The sequence below is a fragment of the Protopterus annectens genome, chromosome 2.part1 (assembly GCF_019279795.1).
Source record: "Protopterus annectens isolate FY-2018-M chromosome 2.part1, PAN1.0, whole genome shotgun sequence".
In the NCBI taxonomy this organism is placed as follows: domain Eukaryota; kingdom Metazoa; phylum Chordata; order Ceratodontiformes; family Protopteridae; genus Protopterus; species Protopterus annectens.
The window spans coordinates 146,327,628-146,348,585 of NC_056729.1; positions in this window are offsets into that span (position 1 = coordinate 146,327,628).

Here is a 20,958-nt window from a genome sequence, read left to right on the forward strand (position 1 = left end):
TCATCCAGGAAAATAGAGGTCATTGTTCCCCTCTACTCATCACTCATTAGACCAATTATAGAGTAGTACAATGCCCCTTTTGGTATGTACCTCACAAGACATCTACAACAACTGGAAAGGCCACAGAAATACCTCACAAGAGGATTACTGGCCTCAGACAGATGCCCTACACAGACTGTCTCAAAAAACTCCAACTTTACTCTGTCTCATATCGCCTACTCAGAGGTGATCTTTGCCTAACATACAAAGCTATGTCAAACCCAAAGCTGTTGGACATGCTTCACTTAAAGAAATCCCAATATCTCCGAGCTACACGCTCTAGGGACCTAAACCTTGTCACCACAATAAACAGAACATGCTGGAAGGATAGATTCCTGTCCCAGAGACTTCCCATACTCTGGAACAAACTACCCATCTATATCAAACAAAGCTCTTCATTAGCACTCTTGGATGGGAGATAGGAAATTCACCCTAGGGATCACTTCTATGTCTCTGCTTGACAGGAATACAGGAAAAAAAATTTCTTGGGTGGCAAAAGCCAGGGTACTATTTGGCTAGGCTTATCTAGGCCCTAGGGCCAATGGGCCAATAGCCTAGTACCTACCTATGAACCTATAATTTTCAATTTTTTTTTCTAAATATCTCAACAACCAAGTAACACACACAGAAATCCTTAGCCTCATATGAAAAACCTCGGCTAGATGAATAAAATTTTGCTGACAGTATGTATATAACTTGAGTGGTTGCTGAGATATTGTAAGTTGTTTGCAAATATTATAAATGCAATAGTTACTGTATTTACTGTGACTTATAAAACTCAGTTTAAGGCCCATAACCTAAAGAATACTACCACTATAAAAATAGTTTGTGTTTAAGAGTTTGCCATTTATACTTATTTCATAATCCCTGTGTTTCTAGAGATATGAACATTTGTTGAAATATGAGGACATAATTTGATTCTGTCAAAAGGCTTAAGCTTTGCCTATTGGTAGATACAGTGCAATCTTCCTGAGCTCCTTTGGAGTGAATGAGTTAAAATGATCTAAAGAATTTATTTGAAAAATGATAGCACTTGCAAATAAAAGACATACAATGGAAAATAAAGGAATATGAGCAGGAAATTGCTGTCCTTCTTAAGGAGAAGGAACACTTGACTAAATGGTTGAAACTGATGTAAACTGCAAATAAGGAAGGACAAAAGCAGTATGATGCCTTACCGAGTACGTAAATAAACACTGTCCAAACCAATAGGGCTATATCTCTTGAGATAAGGACTCAAGAACTTGCTGAGAATTGGAGAGTCATGTTGAAGTCTGCAGCATAGCCATGAGTGGAGGCAGCGATAATGAGAGAATTAAAAACATATGTTTCTCACGGTATCAGGATACCTCAGAGATTATATATAACAACAGGAAATGTGATACAAGGAATTGTATTCAGAACAGGAGTGAAGTTCCCTGAAGTTAACTTTCTTAGTTCATGTCTGCTGGCCATGCCATGGAATGGACTGATATTGCCACTCAGATGGCAAACCCTTTGTCTAAGAATGGAGGTTATGCGACATAGTGGAAGTGAAAGGGTTAATGCTACAGGTAGGAAGTTCCAAGGCTCTAGATTCAGATGGAGTCCTGATGGAGCTGGAAGCAAATCTGCACCTAAATCCACAGAGACAAAACACAGCACCATAGAGTATCTTTTGTGTGAAGTCTTCAGAAGGTAGCTGAAAGTATGAAGATAAGACAGGGGGGTATAGATAGCAGCCTGGACAGGTAAGTAATATGTAGCTGATGTTATCTGTGAGATTCTGTGAGTAACACTGACAGAAATATTAGCAGGGTAGGACCGTTTTATGTGTGAAATTGCAATCCAGGTACTGTAACACTGAAATGTATTATGTTTGTGTGAAAGCCAAAGAGCAGGACTAAAGAGGTTATACTGAAGTATGCTAGTTACAATTCTGCAATAAAGGAATGCATTTTATATAAAAAGTGGACTGACTTATGTCTGAGTCATGACAAAATGTTGAAGAATGTGATAAAAATGTGCATACCGTTCAAGCTAATGAGCATATTGTACCAAAAAACAGAGGTGCAGTGTCAGTGGTGCGAGAGGTAGCAAACTCACCTCTGATGATGGAAAACCAGAAGGTTGTGGATTCTATTATCCTCTAGGTGATTGGATTGTTGACATTACAGCACAGTATGGGAGAGTGCTGTACTCCTGTGTGTATCATCTTTTGGATGAGATGTTAAACTGAGGTCCCATATGTTTGAGTTGGTGGTAGGTGAGGTGAATATAAAAGATCACACAGCACCATTTGAAAAGAATAGGGTAAGTTCCCAGATTCCCTGGCCAAATTTCCCCCAGTATTATAAATATTACCTCAGATCTCTCCTCAAAAGAGGCCACTGGCCTAGGTGGACTAACCTGGTCAACAAAGATTTGTACGATAAAAAGTGTCATAGAATGATAATGGGTAAGCAGTTACTAGGCCAATTAAGATTCCAAAGGAAACTGAGTTATAAATCTATCCCTCTAGGATGTCTAATTTTTTGTTGTCAGAGTGTTTCTTGCGCCATTGGTCATGTGGTGGTACAGGAGTCCAAGGAGGTCTTGGTCCTTTAACAACATGGGATTCTAGACAGAAATTGACCCACAGAATTTTGTAAAAGGCAGAAAACAGAGGCAGAGCTTCTCATCTATCTTGCTTGTTGGGGGTCTTCATTCCAGTTTTATTTTACCCAGGAATTTTTGAGGTCCTTCTATCTGCATGATAAGTCTGGATAGATGCATTTTAAAAGATATATTATAGTCTATAAATGAAGATTATAACAACTAGTGGGCTTTTTAACTATTTGTACAAGGAAGCTAGCACTTATCAAGTTTAGAAATCTTTGGATGCATCCAAATTTTGCGGGGGATAGGTGCTCTTATAAACAAAAACACATTTTTATTTGTCCAAATTTAAATGTACAGATAAAGAAATCTTTAGTGGCCTACCAGAAGAATATTAAGAGATGTAAAACAGGCTATGACTTTATAATTTGTCATGGACTCATTTAGGGTAATTTGAAGTTAATTATGATCTGTTTGTTGGTCACTAGGAAGCTGTCTAGAGACAACTGACCATCTGATAAATATTTTCATCTCCCCTTGTTGGTTTATCTTTTCCAGTAGTCCTAGCACCCCACTCATCACTAGATTTAGCTGCTTCTCCTTAATTCCCTGGATTTTTTCTCTGAGTCATCTGGGGTCAGCATGGATCTTAAGGTGCTCTAGGAGATCCATGCCAGCTACTGCTTCTAATGCTGAGATTGGTAATGTTATGACCTACTCTTGTTTCCCCAAACCCTTCCCTTCATTCATCATCAATCTGAGGGCTACTCCCCTCTGTGCACCACACCACCCCCTCACGGAGTGTCTTTTGATGAGCACCCTCCACATGGGATGGACACACCCATCCCTTCCTGTCAGTGTGTGTTGTTACTATTATGCAATAAGTCCAGAATTTCCAGATAAAAGATACTCAAATGATTAAGACAGTAATTAGAGGAAAGTAAAATACTTCCACAAAAAAACTGTCAAAAGCTTCAAATGCAAAATTATGTTCATTAATACAACAGCTTCACAAAAAAACTTATATAAGCCAAGAACTTTGGGCTGTTTGGAGGAAGTGTGAACATATAATGAACAAAACCTAGAGATTTTTGAAAGGATTAAAAAGAAATATTGATATGGGAAAGAAAGAGATCTGATGTGATGCAATATAAACACAAAGGAGAAAGCCAAACTAATCAATACCAAAAAAAAAAAGCAGCTCCAAAGATATCTGAAGAGAAATACAGGCAAAGGCACCCAGATATGAAAAATTTCACAATACAAACAAATAAGATCACAAAGTGGGAATGCAGAACTGGTTAGTAATGCAGAAGTTAAACAAATAGAAGCTGATGTTATGGAATACCAGCCAAGTGAAGGATTTAGCATAGAAGGTCTAACACGGGTTATGTTACAGTGTGATGGAACAACAAGTCCCCAAAGTAAGGAGAAAGAAAAGCAGCAGGAGACATCTGAAGAAGAACTATGGACATGGGAAAGTAAAACTAATCAATCCAAAAAAGCAGTACCAAAGATATTTGAATAGAAATATATACAAAAACATATGAATATGGAATATTTCAGTATAGAAAAATTAAAAAAAGAAATGAAGGGGAGAAATAGAAAAGAGGATTATTAACAGAGGAGTTAAAGAAATAGTAACTATGGATTACCTGTGAAGTGAAGGATTTAGTATAGAAAATACATCTCTGGTAACATTACAGCATGATAGAACAATGAGTCTCCAAATTAAGGAGAAACAGGTAGAATGTGAAACATCTGATCACTTGCCACATGAAGATACTCTGGAGCCTTCAGTAGGAAACCAGTACAAAAGTTAATTTAGAGTTGTTTCGCAAGAGAAGGAGCTGGAAACAGTGACAACTCTGGCACAGTCAGTGCTGTGAAGTGATAGGATAGTCAGCTCCCATATGAAACAGGAATGGATGATGCAGAATGCAGTTGACGAGAGTATGGCACAGGAAGATGTTTTGAAACTTTCAGTAGAAAGCACACAGGAAATGGAGAACAAAGAATGTGGCCTCAGTTTAGAAGAAAATGATCTACAGGAAAAGCTGCTGACTTAATAGAGATGGATCGACATATTAAGATCAGTGAAAGGAATAGATTACAGAAAGTCAAAAACTCCCCAAATGTTAGACATCTGGTAAAACAAACAAGCACAGTAATGAAGACTATTAAAAGAAATTCATGTGATATAACAAAAATAAATAAGATAATTTACTGTGCAGCTAAATTAATGACAGATAAAGTCTTACAACAAAAACACAGAGTATAACGAAAGTAGCACTGATCACGGAAATTGCTACACCTAGCGATTATTGTGTCTTACTTACAGAGAAACACAAAGTCATAAAATACCAGGATTTACACACAGAAACAAGGGCAATGTGGAAAAAGGATACCCGGACAGTTCCAATACTAGTAGGAGCAGTGTGTCTCATAAATGAAGTTTGGAACAAACTAAGTTGTCCCGGGACATATTCATAGGGGGAGGGGTTAGGTTAATATTAAGGGGAGTTAAGTGGGTTGGGGAGGTGAAAGGGTTAAGTGGAGGCAGGGATGGTTGGAAGGAAGTGAGATAATGATGGGGAGTAGTTAAAGAGGTTTTGTCTAATGTAGTTGGGTTAAGCAGTCACATTTTGGCGTGAACTCGCTAAGGCAAGTCCACATCCAAGACGACCTGTGGGTGTCCTGAGGGGCAAGTGGGGCTCAGGATCCAGGCTGGTGACAGGTGGTTTCTATATGGTAATATAGGTGATAATATAGGTGGCTGTATAAGATATAACTATGGCAAAGGAAACGGTATAAAAAAATGGATACAGTAGTAATAGTGGATGTATGGATTTATTATATTTCATACATTAGGCTTTTGGGTTTCAGGAGTAGGTACAGAGTTGAATGTGTAGTCTGGGGGAGTATTCTTTGAATAGGTGGGTAATTTGATCAATGGCAGAAAGTTTAAGTTGTTAAGTGTGGGGGGCATAAGCTTCTATAGTTAGAAACTGTATGGACAGGTGCTTGAGTCTTGGTTGAGAATTATAGCGTAATTTTGGTGGTGGTGACTGCCCATGTGTGAGTTTGTAATGGAGGCAGCATTTGAGGAGATATCCCTTTTCTGCAATCGTGTTGATTTTGGGTTGTGTGGAGGTCGGGGCCTGGATGTAATTAGGATGTCCGTTTTCATGAACTGGTGGAGGTGCAGCACTAACAATAATTAAAAAAAAAAAAAAAAGTGGAAAAAATGTTTGTGGGTGATGAGGAATCGACCAGGAGTGGTTTCCGGTGGTCCAGTGTTTGCTGGGCATCTTCGGCCATTCACTTTGGTTTCCGTAGTCACGGCAGTGGGAGGTAAATGCAGGTGATTTGCAAAGGTTTTGCAGCTGTGGATCTCACAAGTTTGGGGGTCCCCTACAGACTGGGGGGACAGCATGATTTACTTGAGGCTTCTATATAAAAAAAAAAAAAAAAAAAAAAAAAAAAGCTAATGTTGCTGTGGCTTGATGGTCGATGGAGTTCTCAGCTGGTCGGTGGCTTGTTTGCTGATGAAGCTTTGGAGTGGTGTGGCTCAATTCCCTGGCTGGTGGGGCAGGAGCATTTTGTGTTGTTGGTTTTGTTTGGGATGGAAGTTTAAAAAAAAAAAAAAGAGAAATGAAAGGGATGGAGAGAATGGCTTTGCTCGTGGCATGGTTTCATGGGGGCATGTTTTCGGCAGTTGTGCAGTCCTTTTCAAGAGTTGTGCTCCTCCTTTTGATCCGTGCATGGTGCTTTATGGGTCTTTCCTTACCTCGGCTTGTTTCGGTGGTGCTTTGTGGGTCGGAGGGAGCTGCACCAGCTATTTCATGGACTTTGAGTTCCTGGGGGGAAGAGGTTCTCTCCCCGAGTGTTGAGATAGCAAGACCACATGGCAGCTCTCATTCCCACGGTAGTTGTGGTGGACTGGGAGGTGTGAGGAATGCATGTTGGAAGCAGTGCTTTGGATTTCAATTTTGTGTTGCATTTTGGATTTTGCTACACAGTTTTGGCAAGGTTCAATTGCTAACGTGACTTTGCGAGGTGATACTGTTGCTGTCAGTGTTGTGCTTTGTGGTTCAGGTGTGATTTGGGTTTGTGCGGTGGACATTCTGATGTTTAGAGGCACTGGGGGCTCTTGCGTCGGGTGGTTGTGGATTACTGTGGAAGCAAGGTAAGCAGACCTCTCATCGGTTTATGTTAGGGCTGAGTTGGTTGTTCCTTAGGGAGTTGTTGTGGCCGGGCAGGCAGTGGAAGATGCATGTGTTTCTGACTTTGGGTCCATCAGAGTGGTGTGGTTAAGGCAGCCCTGGCGTGCTGGCAGCTTTCTTGGTTGGTGGGAGTGATGTCAAATATGTCCCTATTTTATGTCAAAGAAGATGGCAGCATTTTCAGGGGGTTTGTTTGGGATATAACATGCAGTTTGGAGTAAGCTTCTTTTATCTTATGAAGTGCATAAATTTGATTGAACGAAAGTGATTTTGCTGCAGTGAGGTTTGTTTTGGGAAGGGTGGATGAGCTATGTGTTTCACGGGTTGTGTCGGCACATGGAAAATGTTCCCTGTTGCTAAGCTGCCTACTAGATCTGACTTTCAGTTTTAAGCCTGAATAGGTCTGAATGAAGATTCCCATTTCAGTAGTATAATGGAGATAACATTATTATACGTGCTTTATAATTAAGGTGTGTTATGTGGGAAGTTGATTTGCTAGGGCAAAATGGTGGGAGGCTAAGTTGGCAGAGCAAGATGATGGGTGTGGCTGGACGGGTGTCCTGATTTGCTTAATGTCAGATGTATTCAGGGAGAGTGCAGTGGGCTCTGTGGGGGGGGGGGCAATAGTGGAAGAGGTAAAATAGGTGCTTGGTACTTTCAATATTGCCTCAAAAGAGAAAAAAAAAAAAGATCCTGTTTTATTCACTATTGAAGTTGCGGACAGGATATTCATGCATGCCTTGCTGCTGTCTCATTGGTTCGTGGTTTTGCGGGGGGGGTTTCCTGGTACTTTGGTTGCTTGCCTTGGTGATTCGCTGTTTTGCGGGCTCTTTCCTCCTGGCTGGTTGTTGTACATGGTGATGCCAGGTTTTGCAGCTCAGAGGCATAGTTGCCCTTGGCATGTGTGTAGTGGAGCCTGGTGGTAGTTGTAAATGTAATGCATGGAAGCTGGCTGTGGCCGAGCTGCAAGTTGTGTGGCTTTTGGTTAGAACAGTAAGGGGACCTGGATAATTCATATTGTGTACACTGAGGTTAATGGTAAAGATTAATTTCAGAGTTTACTTGGAAATAGGAGTAGAATGTTTGACATATTTTATTGGGAAATAGAAAACAGCTGACTGTGTTCAACTGACGATTCATAATTATAGCCCAAAAAGTGCAGATGCTGAAATATAAGAGTTTAGTTAGGGTCAAGGATTTTGTCTCACAATGTTAGACTAGTCTTCATAAGAGTTGTGGATTTTTGGCAAATCACAGGGATGAGCTGAGGAGTGAAGTCACTGATTAATGACATACGTTTAAGTTTCGGACTTCATAGGTATGTTAACATAAACCCTATTACTCTAGCAACTTTCTAATTTTATAAAAACAATATTTAAATTCGGTCCCTAATTTTGGCCCTCTTTCCCTCCCTTTGTGTAAATCTTGGTTTAATATTGGGAATAATGTAAAATTTTACAGGGATGACAGGAAGCTACCATTTGTGTGATCCTGTTTCTATAACTATGTGCATTGTTTTAATTCAGCTGTAAAAAAGACCTTCTCATTTCACACAAGATACAATTTTTCATTTCCTTAGAAGGATTACCATTTATTCTGGGAATACCGGTTACAGTGCTTAACTCTACAGTACTGACTTCAGTATGTCATATGATATTTAGTACTACCACGTGGAGCGGATGTATCAAAAACACACTGTTCCTCAACCTACAAGTAGTGAATAAGCAGACTCATTTAGGTATTTTAAGAAGTTTTAATTCGACTTTGTCACATTCTGTACAATTGTCTGTTATGTGGATTTATACCTCAGAAAATATTTATTGCTAGGTCATAGTGTCTCATGCTGGAGCAACTGGACCATACAAATAAGTTGTATTAATGTCCAAAAAACAAACAAAAAAAAAAAAGTTGAATGCTCTTTCTATGGCATGAATAGTACAGCTTGGAAGAGGGTCGTTTGAGACTTTGGCTGTATGTGATTACTGTTCGGCGCTTTTGTTGAATTTCCGTTGTGACATCATAGTGCTGGGGGAAGTTCCAAGGGCCACAGCATATGCTATAGGAACACGTAGTTGTAAAACTGTATAGGACAATAGTTAAAGGTTTGAAGATGTCTTGGCATGTGTGTTATGTAATTTAGATTTACATTTCTTTTCTTTCTTACAGATGGGGTTTTTTGGAACACTGCTGCTATAATTTGGAATAGGTGGGTATAAGGTAGAGCCTTCTCTTTATATATTAGAGGATTTACTTGTCTCCTTTTCTTTGTAGATGGTGGTGTGCCGAGTACTGGTTGTGGCATTACACAGGGAATTCACAGATGATGGAAGCAGTGGCGAGCGAAGAGGTTTCACATGGGGAGCATGAGGTGGCAACAGTTACTGACTGAAATTGCGGAAGGGGCAGAAGGCATCATGCGGTGGCCTGGAAAGGGGATCTGAAAGATGGGGTCTTTGAACGCTGTGGCTGTAGTTTGGAATAGGTGGGTATAAGATGGAGCCTTCTCCTTACATATTAGAGGATTTACTTTTGTCCTTTTCTTTGTAGATGATGGTGTGATGAGTTCCAGTGGTGAGATGCAGAGCATTCCCAGATGATCATGCTTGGGTGTCAAATAAGCGGTGGGGTCATTGGACAACACTGAGGTGGCAGATGGGATATGCAGAGTGGATTTTACTTGATGGGCTAAAGGAACGTGGACTCGACTGGCAAGATTGAAGGCTGAAGAATGTGGCAGCTGATGGACGGGATGAAAGAAGTTTGGTTTTCCAGCGGTGCAGGTGAATATGTACTCACAAGGTAATGTCTTGTTTGCTTGAAATTGTTGGGGAGTATCAGAACTGAACTTCACACAAAATTGTTAGCTGGGGTCTTCATTGCTAGGGGTTGGGTAGTGTTGGTGATTGGGGTTTAGTATTCTTGCTCCAGTGGCAGGTGAGGCTTTGGTAAGCATTAGGTAATTCCCAAGGGCTGGTAATGTCTGGGTAATTATTGTACACCAAATGATGTTTGGCTTGACCCTTCCCTTTATGGGAAGTGGATTGAACAACTTTGGGTAGAAAGGAGGGGGAACAGCCTGGTCAGGCTGGTTGGCGGAGAAGAGGGATAGGCTTGCCCTCTTCGTTTCCCCCTCTGATGTCTGGATGTTCATTTCAAGGATCTGGGGAAAGGAAATAAGTAGTTGCAGGAAGCTTGCTGAATATATAAGCAAGCTGAGGTAAGGATGGTGTTTATTTGGTGGATGGTAATTCAATGGATGGAGTATGAAGTGAGTTGGGATGCTGCTTCATAAGTAAAGTAAGTGAGCAGAGGTATGGACCCTGCTTGTTGGGTAGGATGAGTAGGTACGCTACCCTGATTAACATTACAATGAATGGTGTATGAAGTGAAATGGGACGCTGCTTCATAAGTAAAGTGAGTAGAGGTATGGACGCTGCTTACTGGGGCAGGGTGAGTAGGTATGCTGCCCTGTTTAACATTACAAGATTGTTATGCTGTATTTAGTATCATTATATCATGAAAAGTTGTAATTAATAAAGTTGGTGATCAAAGCTATGTTATGGAAATCTAATAAAGGTTGTCAAATGTTATTTGGTGTGATGTGTGTTATTGAAGGGGACCGGGACAATAAAGAATTTACAGTCGTATTTAGATATGCTACCTATACGTGTAACTCTGTATGAATTGCAGTGAGTGATGCAAGATCACTTCTGGTTACATCAAAGCTTGAAAGAATACTAATTTCATGATCTTTAATCATAACTTAATTTAGGAATGGGGTCCATTCCTATCATGGGATTAGAAACTAAAAAGATTTTGAAAAATTTAACCAGTAGCTTATATTATCTGTTAAAGAAGAAGATAGTTTATAGTTTACAGCAATAATAACTTGGGGGCAATTGTTCATGCCTGTCTACAAAAATAGGTGTGTTACTCACAAATCTGAAGCTTGATTGGGAGAATACTGTGAAAGTTATGTTATCTGCATGATGTGTCACATACAGATAACGTTACAAAAATGTTTCTTGCTTTTTAAAATAAAAACATTGCATAGGAGAAAATGTAATGGTTGTGTCTGCTTGTACTGAATGGGTGAGATGCATGTCTGATGCATTACCCATGAGTATGCTCTCCTAGAAACGCATGCATATGTAATGAACTGAAGCTGGGCGTTTTCTGTATTAGATACTATGGCATAAAATAAGCACAGTTATAATCTATAATTAGAAACTTTCCATGTTGATTTTCATACCACTGGCTACGAAATAATCACCCTAGGATTCAACTAATCAGGTTAATAAGGCCTGGTTATGGGTTGGCATCATCTAGGTATTCATCTTCATTGTCTATTGGACATAGTCCCTATCCTGGTAGCTGATGTGTATTTGCAGTTGCAAAGATCTTTTATGCTTTATATTATGTAAGAGGGTTTTCTTATGAGTGACCCAGGAACATTACCTAACAGGGTAAAAGTTCACTTGTCTGCACCATATACCACATGCTGTGCACCTCCCAGCTCAGTAGGTGCCAGCAATGAAAACATAGAAAACCAGTACCTTCCTATAGCAGCAGCTATTCTCTCCAGGCTTCCCACATTGGATCCAAAACACAGGCTATTAGTTAGTCCTTAATTATCTGAGTCACAGTCAGGGCTTTATCTCCTCACTGTTATGCAGTCAGCTCTATAAGATAATTAATATGCATAATTCATATTAAAAATATAAAATTATATGCAGTATGAAACACATGCATGCCACCCAAGTAATAACAGTAGCCAGGTCATCTGTATCTCACAGTTATCTAAACAGATCTACCTGCACTACTAAATACAGTTTATCACCCCTATTTCCTTTTGATAACTGAAATACCCTTGTGTTTTTGAAAGTGGTTTATATTTTGAATTCTACCATGAGTCACATTACTCACCCAATAATTTCCCATATCTAATTATTATAACATTTATTCATAGTTTCATAGCTCAATTGGCACTTCCTAGCCTAGATTCATGAGGATATTCAGAAGCCTAGCCATATTTCAATGAGTTTTTTAGCCCTAATATATTTAGTGTGAATAACCTAGAGATGAGAAGAAAATGTACATGTTGCCTCTATCCATGGGGTAAAGGGTGATAAAAAAGACCAGGCAATGAACACCAACATAGTATCTGAGGCACAAATTTGATAAAGAAATTCTCTTAAAAGCCACACTGCAATGATTCATGATCACACATCAGTCATTTGCGTTTATATCACGTTATCAAAAGATGAAAATAGCGAACGCTATTTCATCGGCCCCAAAACATCTAAACATGAAAATATCGAGCATTCAGAACAGCAAATTTTTCCCATGGAAAAAATTTGCTGCTCTGAACCACATACACACAACACAAGCACATCAAATAAGCAGCAACCACACACATACACTTAAATTCCTACATCTAACGCTACACTAAACTAAACATACATTACTATCTACCCACTTACCTTAACCCAAACCCTAACCCTAACTCTAAGGTCTGTCACTATTGCACACTCACCTAACCCGTGCCCTAACCCTAACTCACTTAAACCGCCCCAACCCTAAAGTCTGTCACTAGCACACACATGCCTAACCCGTGCCCTAACCCTAACTCACTTAACCTGCCCCTAACCCTAATGTACAAACAATCACACACTTACCTGAACCCAACCCATAACTTTCCACCACAGCGCTAAGAATAGCGAAGCCACAGAAACGACCAACTGAATTCTTTCCCAAGGAAAGAGTTCACTGTTCTGCAGCTTTGCTATTCTTAGTGTTCGCTGAATAGTGTTCGATGTCAGAACATTTGAAATTGTAATACTTCGATGTTCTGATATAGACCCAGTCATTTTAGAGTAGAGATTAGAGTGAGTGGTACCTCACCTAAGTGTCATTTTTAATCATAGCCTCACCTTAGGCTTCATGCCCACTGAGTGGGATACAGCTACAGTTATTCCACTCCACAAGGGGGGATCCACCTTGGATCCCAGGAACTACTGCCCCATCAGTCTGACGAGCCTGATCTGCAAGGCCATGGAATGTATTATCATGGAACTTATAAACAAAGACATTGGCAACCTTCAAACACTGGACCCCACGCAGTTTGGGTTCATGAAGGGCCAATCTTGTCTCCAGAACCTGATTGACTTCTTCAAATCAGTCTCCAGAGCCATGGACAAGGGTAAAGTGGTCCACACAGCCTATCTGGACCTCGCCAAGGCCTTCGACACCACTCCCCCACTCTAGAATCATAGATAAACTTACTAAGCTGGGCATTAATCCCTACGTTACTCGATGGGTTGCCAACTGGCTTACTGACAGAACTCACACTGTAAAAGTAGCTGACTCCAAATCCATCTCCAGACAAGTGACAAGTGGACTACCTCAGGGTTCAGTACTGGGACCACTCTTGTTTGGCATCTACTTCTCTGAAGTACAGACTAACACTAAGGGACTCTAGCTAAAAAAGTTCACAGATGACTGCAAACTGGGAGCCATTACTGAATCCCCAAATTATGTGGATATTCTATAAAAGGTTCTTACAGAAACAGATGCTTGGTGCCAGAGCCATGTGCTCAAGCTCAATGCCAAGAAATGTATAGTTATCCCCTTTGGGAAAAAACATGTACCCATGAATTACCACATAGGTGGCAGTACACTAAACACCGAAAGTGTGATGAGAGACTTACAGACATAGGTGGACAGTGGTCTCACCTTCGATAACCACATTGCCACAACAGTCAGGAAATCCTTCTATGTGGCACACCTTATCATTAAGGACTTTTCATCCCACTGTACTCATCTTTCATTAGACCCATTATAGAATACAATGCCCCATTTGGTATGTACCTCTCAAGACATCTGCAACAACTGGAAAGGCCACAGAAATACCTCACTAAAAGAATCACAGGCCTAAAGCAGATGCCCTATGCTGATCATCTAAAAAAACTCCACCTATACTCTTGTCGCATATCGTCTACTCAGAGGCGATCTCTGCTTAACATTCAAGGCCATGTCAAACCCAGAGCTGTTGGACATGCTACACTTAAAGAAATCCCAATCCCTCAGAGACACACGCTCCAGGGATCTAAACCTTGTCATCACAATGAACTAAACATGCTGGAGGGATTGGTTCCTGACCCAGAGACTCCCCAGAGTCTGGAATAGACTGTCCATACATGTCAAGCAGAGCGCCTCTTTGGCCCTCTTCAAAAGGAACCTTGATGATTGGATGGGAGATAGGAAATTCACGCCGGGGATCACATCAGTCACCCTGCTAGACAGGTGTCCAGGGAAGTAAATACTGTGGGAAGAAATAGCCAGGGAATTTTTATGGCTAGGCTTGTATAGGCCCTAGGGCTGATAGCCTAGTACCAACCTGTGAACCTATGAACCTATGGTCATACAGTGCCTTAGTGTTGGATTCAGCAGTCGAACTTTCAGTTCCCATCTGCATGGGTGTCATGAAGTTTGTCACTTCTGACTTGAGTTGCATGAAGTTGGCTTTGGAGAAGTTTTTTACAGAGGTTTCTTTACTGGGGGGTGGGGGTGGGATGTGGATGTCAAGGGTGATTAGCTTATGTTCCGACCTGGCCAACAAGGGGGTGACCATAGGTGTAGAGCATTGATTTCCCATGTTGGTAATGACCAGGTCTAGGATATTGGTGCCCCTGGTGGGACTAAGGATTAGTTGATCCAGGGCATTGGAATTTATGAGTTCCAAGAAGCGTTGGGCAAAGGCGTTGGTACATGAGTAGTTTTCCCAGTTAATGGCAGGGTAGTTGAAATCACCCAGTATTAGGGTGTTTGGTTGTATCTTAATATTTACTAGTATGTTTAGAAAGGTGTAGTGAGAATCGTGGGGCATGGTGGGGGGTATGTAGCAAGCTACAGTTTGGATTGCAGTCTTACCTAGTGTTAGTTGCACCTGGAGAATTTCAGAGACATTGTGTTTGGCAACTAGCCTGGTGTTGTGAATGTCCTTGGTGAATATGGACACTACTACCCCTTTAGTGTTTCGGTCCTGGTTTGGTGGCCAAAAAAGTTGTAGTCTGGTGTTGCAGGGGTGGTCTCTGGAGCCTTGAACCAGGTCTCAGTCTCAGTTACTGCACAGATATCGATGTTCTCCATTTTTAGGAGTGCCTCGAGAGAGTGCATTTTGAAGTTTAGACTTTTAGCATTGAGTAGCATTACCTTCAGATTTTCTTTTTTTTTTTTTTTATAAGTGATGGTCAAGCCTCTTCATATTCATGTAGCAGTCAGCAGAAGGACAGAGTAGAACCAGAACAGTTATTTTGTTAAAAAGGATGAAAATGTGTGTTCCATCCCTTTAGCATCTTCTCTTATGTAAGTGTGAAATGTTAACCAGTCAAGGCAGGTCAAAGAAAACTCTAGTTTTTACTGCACATACATTGATATTTTGCTTACTGTCCCAGACCTGCTCATTTTTAACACATAATCTATAGTGTCTATTTATCTATTTTATTTATTTATTTTATTTTACATTTGTTTTCCTGGATAGTCTGACTGGACACAGGTCCATTTATAGCAGAGGCCTCGGGAGAAAAGCTCCACAGAAGATAACAATAAACAGAACATGAGACAGACAAACATATATCAACAATAATAGTGCATACTAAAAACAACGTGGTTAACATGAAGTAACATTAAACTGGAGGTCAACTTTTAGGGCTCTAAATATTGAAGTATGTTTACAGTAAGTATAATAGGAAGGAAGGTGTGTAGAGTTGTAAAACAGCAAATATTATGTAATACATGGAAATAGCCACGAACTATAAAACAAGCATTGTAAATGTATATCAAAATGGCTGGTTTTACAGACACTGTGAGAAATCTCTTTGTGTGGAACATTTGTTTGAGAAGCATGCCTAAATAATCTGTGGTATAATTCAAGCAGTTGATGTCTAAAAGTATCACGTAAGCATGGTGAAAAAGACAGACATCTGTAATACCCCAGAAATAAAGACCCATTAAATTTTGTAATTAAATAGTCATGTATTGTGCTATACCCGTTGCATAACCTCATTACAATCTTTGTAAAGCTAAACTCATATGGTATGTTAATTCTGAACTGCTACCTGACTTTGTATCCAAAATGTTATACTACTATGTTATTAAATTTATCTTACTGTGTAGCTTTTCTCCCCGGGTCTCCACTGAAAATGAGCCACTAGGCTCAGTCGGACTAACCCAGTCAACAAATGTAAAATAAAAAATAAAAATATTGTAATAAGTAGTTGAATAAATTAAGATTGCTAAAGTAATGTCTTTCTGCTTCTCCCATTAGGGATCACCACAGCGGGTCACCAGTCCACAGATTGATTGGCATTGGAGTTTTACAGTGTCGATTTGCCAGCCTGGTTCCCAACTTTCACAGAAAGCACACACACACACACACACACACACACACACACACACACACACACACACACTGCATCTCCTTAAAACTCTTTCGACCATAATGCACAGCCAAAATGAATAAACAGAGTAGCTGGATTTCAATAATCAAGCAAATGGAAGTCCTTCCTTGAATAGTTAGAAAGTACTGGTAAAACTATGCAAAGGCTATAACTGCATAGACAGATGAGTCAGTTGCTTATCTAGTACGTGACTATATCTACTTAAATGACTTTGTGATAATGGGCTTAACCAGAAATGGTGTTTAATCATTATAAAATGTTGCAATTGTACTACTTTTTTAAAATTGTTTTAAAAGAAAAAGTATCACTTAAACACAGCTCACTGGTGTTCTTAAGTCTTATTTACAATTTTTCTTCTCAACTATAGATTATTAGAATAATTCCATCCCTTCATAATTCCATCCCTTCAGACAAAAAAACACTTATATTACTAGGAGCTTAAACACAAGAGTATAATCAAAGATTGTAAACATTTGCCTTCTACTGCAGGCTCATACTTAAAGGCTGGCTGAAGATATTTGTTATATAAGAAAGGTTTACAAATATATAGTTCCCATAGATACACAGACTGACCCCTAAATTGTTTGGACAGTTGTTTTGTGTACATAATAATATATGATGGTATCTGAATGGTAGGGATGCACTAACAAGCCCAACCTCTACATGACTTATGAATCTTGGGCATTTTTCTCATAGTATCTGCCAGGTGAAGTAGATAACAGAACCATACACATTCCCATAGCAAATGTGCACAATGTCTAGGAGAGAAAGAAATTGGATTCAGTGCATTAGGATTATGAGGGCCTACAAAAATGCCCATTACATTCCCCATCAGAAAAAGTGAAGAGGAGAACAACACTGGCCTATAATGCACAAACTAGACCTTCAGCTAAATGTGTCATTGACTTAAGCATAAGATGATGTGGTACTGGTACCACTAAGCCGAGAACTACGCCACGTAGACCTGACCTAAAATATTTACCCTATGCAGTCAGAGATAATGTGGTTTGGATAGTTCTTAAACTCTGAATCAGGGACTTGGTCTGCAGGGACTTGGTCTGCAGACGTATACATTAAAGGAAATATTTTACTGTCAGATGCTAAGATGTCAAAGTATATAACATTGCATTAGGAAGGTATGCAAGTAAAAAATTAAAATCCCTCACAACTGCCATTTCCCTGTGGAAATCAGCAGTGTTGATTGACATTATGCTTATCCATAGTGTCAGTATCAGATTTGTGCAACAGAACACGTAACACAGATTATGCAGTTCTTTAGTTGGTCCTGCATGTTCATTTATATTATCAGTTTGATTTGCCCATTTCAGTTATTTGAACTTAGGTTAAGAAGCTAATCCTTATTCAAACATTATGCAAGTGAATTAATAATTGCAAGTTAAGTATGTAATCCACTTAAGTAAGATAACTAGCACGTGGGGGCTATTAAATGTGAATGCTGTAATACTTGGACAACACAAATTTCAAAGTTTATCTTTCCTTTTAGAACTGGTAATATGGGCTCCACACATATCCACTGCCACTGGTACAAATAATGAAGGTTCTACATATAAGGATTACCCAAGATACTAATACACATATTAGCAAACATGTCAGCTACTAACTGCTTCTTAATATAGCTGAAAATCCATACGGAGTGCATGAAAATGCAAGCACATCTTTCAGGCCTTAATTATAATCACACAAAGAACATCAGTGAGCTTACAGCAGAATGAGGATCTTTGATTATTTTCCAGGAATGCTAATTTACTTCCTACTCCCAAAAGAACCACAGTGGTGCAGAGTATCCTACGTGACTGTCCTGTTGATAATTTAGCCAATGAAAAGAGCACTTGCATGTTGAAACTTTAGGAATATATTTAAGAACTGGCTAATCAGACAAGCATTATACTGAAATGTTGGTACTCGAAATACCAAGTGCAGAAAAGCCGAAAAAAGTCCAAAACCCAAGAGAAGGGCAGTCTCAAAAATTACTCTTCTCCTTTAAACTTCTTTTTGCAGGGGGGGGGCTCCCCTGCTCCACCCATGTTGAGGCCAAGTCCCCTACATCCCCCAAACCTAAATATATCAGCTCTGACATTGCTATAACTCAGGGAAAAGGGAACATTCTGAGAAATGGCATCTCGGATATGGTATATACAAGTCCGATCTTTCAGCCATTCAGTCTCTGCAATTCAGGACTCATTCTAGCAGGTTCCAGCATTTCATATGGTTACCAAGGAATACATTATTTATTTTGCTGTATACTGCATGATAATGTTGCTTTACGATTTTAATATATCTTTATATGTTTTGTTTATATTTAGTGTTATTCCATAATAGTAGTGTTTACAGAAGGCAATTTTTGAATTCTGTCATGTAACAAATAAGAACATCTGGTTATGTGTCAAAAATCTGCTCTGCTTGGGAAACTAAGATAGCTAGTGCAAAATGTTTCTATAGCCCTTCAGCCCACACACGTGAAACAACATCAGTGACTACATGTTTTTTTTATAGGTTGTGAATTTCCTCTCTGTCAATATGCTTCAGAAGAGCAGGCAGGTGACAAAATACCAAATTAGAAGGGACTGTGATGATAAACATGGATCTGCCAAACCTTAGGTCAGGGACAGTGCCTTGGAATGCATCAGACTGGTCTGATCAGCTAATTAGAAAGATCCCTCATCTTTCTCATTTTAAATTACATTTTCTGAGATCCTTTCTTCTGATCTTTAATATACTTAACTTAGAAACCCATTTCTCCCGTTTATCAAAACCAATTGCAAACTCATAGCTTATTTACAACAACACTCACCCACTCCACTATTTTAAATTTTAAATAATCTGACTACTTTCAGCCTATAAAAAAGCTTAAACATGCTTTGAATACTTTATGCCACAAACTACGAAGGCCTGTCCCTTCCTGTCTGTCGCCCTCCCAGCTTCAGTAACCTTGTCATGGAGGACCTTGTCCTCCTTCAGCCCTCATCTTCAGCATATGCAAGGTGCCACAATGGACTGAGTATGTCACAGAGATTGCTTCCACAAAATGGCAGCACCCATGGTTCCATATCCCTGATCACTCTATGTCCCAGAGTTGTTAGCAGTGTGTCAGAAATTCCAGAACCTTTCATGTGAGAAAAAGAGAAGACTGCAGATCACTTTTTCTTCCTCCTGCTGAGTGGCTCTTTAAGTTTTCCAGCTTTAATCTGAAACTTAGATCACTGGTTCTAGGAACTTCAATCCTTTCCAATAGATAAAGAGAAATGTTGCAAGAACAGGTTTACAACATAGCAACTCCCAAACCTCGGGAATAGTTTCCCTTCATGTTGAACAGTATAAGTCACGGTCTGCTTTTAAACATTAACTGGATAACTGCATGGGTATCCATAAATTTACTCCATGATTCACCAGTATTGAGGTGTAGTTTGAGAGAGGGTACTGTGAAGGCAAGAATAGTCATGACACTTAGTTACCTTGGGATATCTATGAAGTTATTGTGGCATGATCGAATGGCCTGACTATGTGCCATGAGCTCACCTCTTTTACTCTGGATAAAGGAATAAATCATTTAAAAAAATACGTGGAAAAGGAAAATTAACCAGATCTGCTAAACAAATAAAGAATGGGAGGACAGGTAAGTTGCAATCAAAGTTGTAGACTTCTTTCACTAAAAAGGTATAATCTTTCTCCATTGTTAAGGCATGCCACCATATCCTACTAAATCACTATACATTAGATTTCCTTTTACTTTATATAAGTAATTGGGTATTCAAGTACCTGCCTATAATCACCTTTTCCTATTGTTGCAGACCAGGTAGCATTTTGTTTGCTTCACTAATCAAACTGAGAGAATATACAATTCCATGTGTAGAACCTTTGCTTCAGTCACTTGACTGAGTACCAAATGCTCACAGACCAGAATGGCACAGGTGGGTACTTGATTTTCAGACAAGTTGTATGGGCTACTGCACAAACAGGTTCTTGGATTCGAGTAAGGGAAGTACAACAGCAAGGGAAAATGAGTGGGACTGACTGAAAGTTTGAAGGTTTGCTTTAGGGGGCTAGTGGAACAGTTAGTATTAGGCTTAAGGAGTAAGGTTTGGGTTTAGTAGTAGGGTGTGTCTAGGAGGTTTATGGTTTAAGTCAGGGAGCTGATTTTGGGATTAGAGTTAGGCAGTGAGAGGGAGGTTTAGGTTTACAAAAGAAAGGTTTTAGCATTATTTCCAGGGAGCGAATTTAGGGACTGGCAGGTGGGATTATAGTTAGAGGGAGCAGTGTTTAAGGTTAGAGTAAGAGAGCTGATGAGACATTTTAGGATTAAGAAAGGGTTCTGTGTAAGTGTATGAATGTATGGCTGTAGAAGGATAAACAAGTAGGAGGATGAGTACTTGCCATTATGAGCAAATAGCAGCAAGCAGGTGAAACAGGAAATAATCGCATGTGAGCATCTGCAGTGGAATCATGTGAGCAACTGTAGCAATAGCATTTGAGCACCTGGACAAATAGCATGTGAGCACCTCTAGTAGTAGCATGTGAGCATCTGTAGTGGCAGCTTCTGAGTACCTGTAGTGGTAGCATGTGAGCACCTGTAGTAGTAGTAGCATGTGGTAAGAGCATGTGATGTAGCATGTGAGCACTTGTAGTGGTAGCACGTG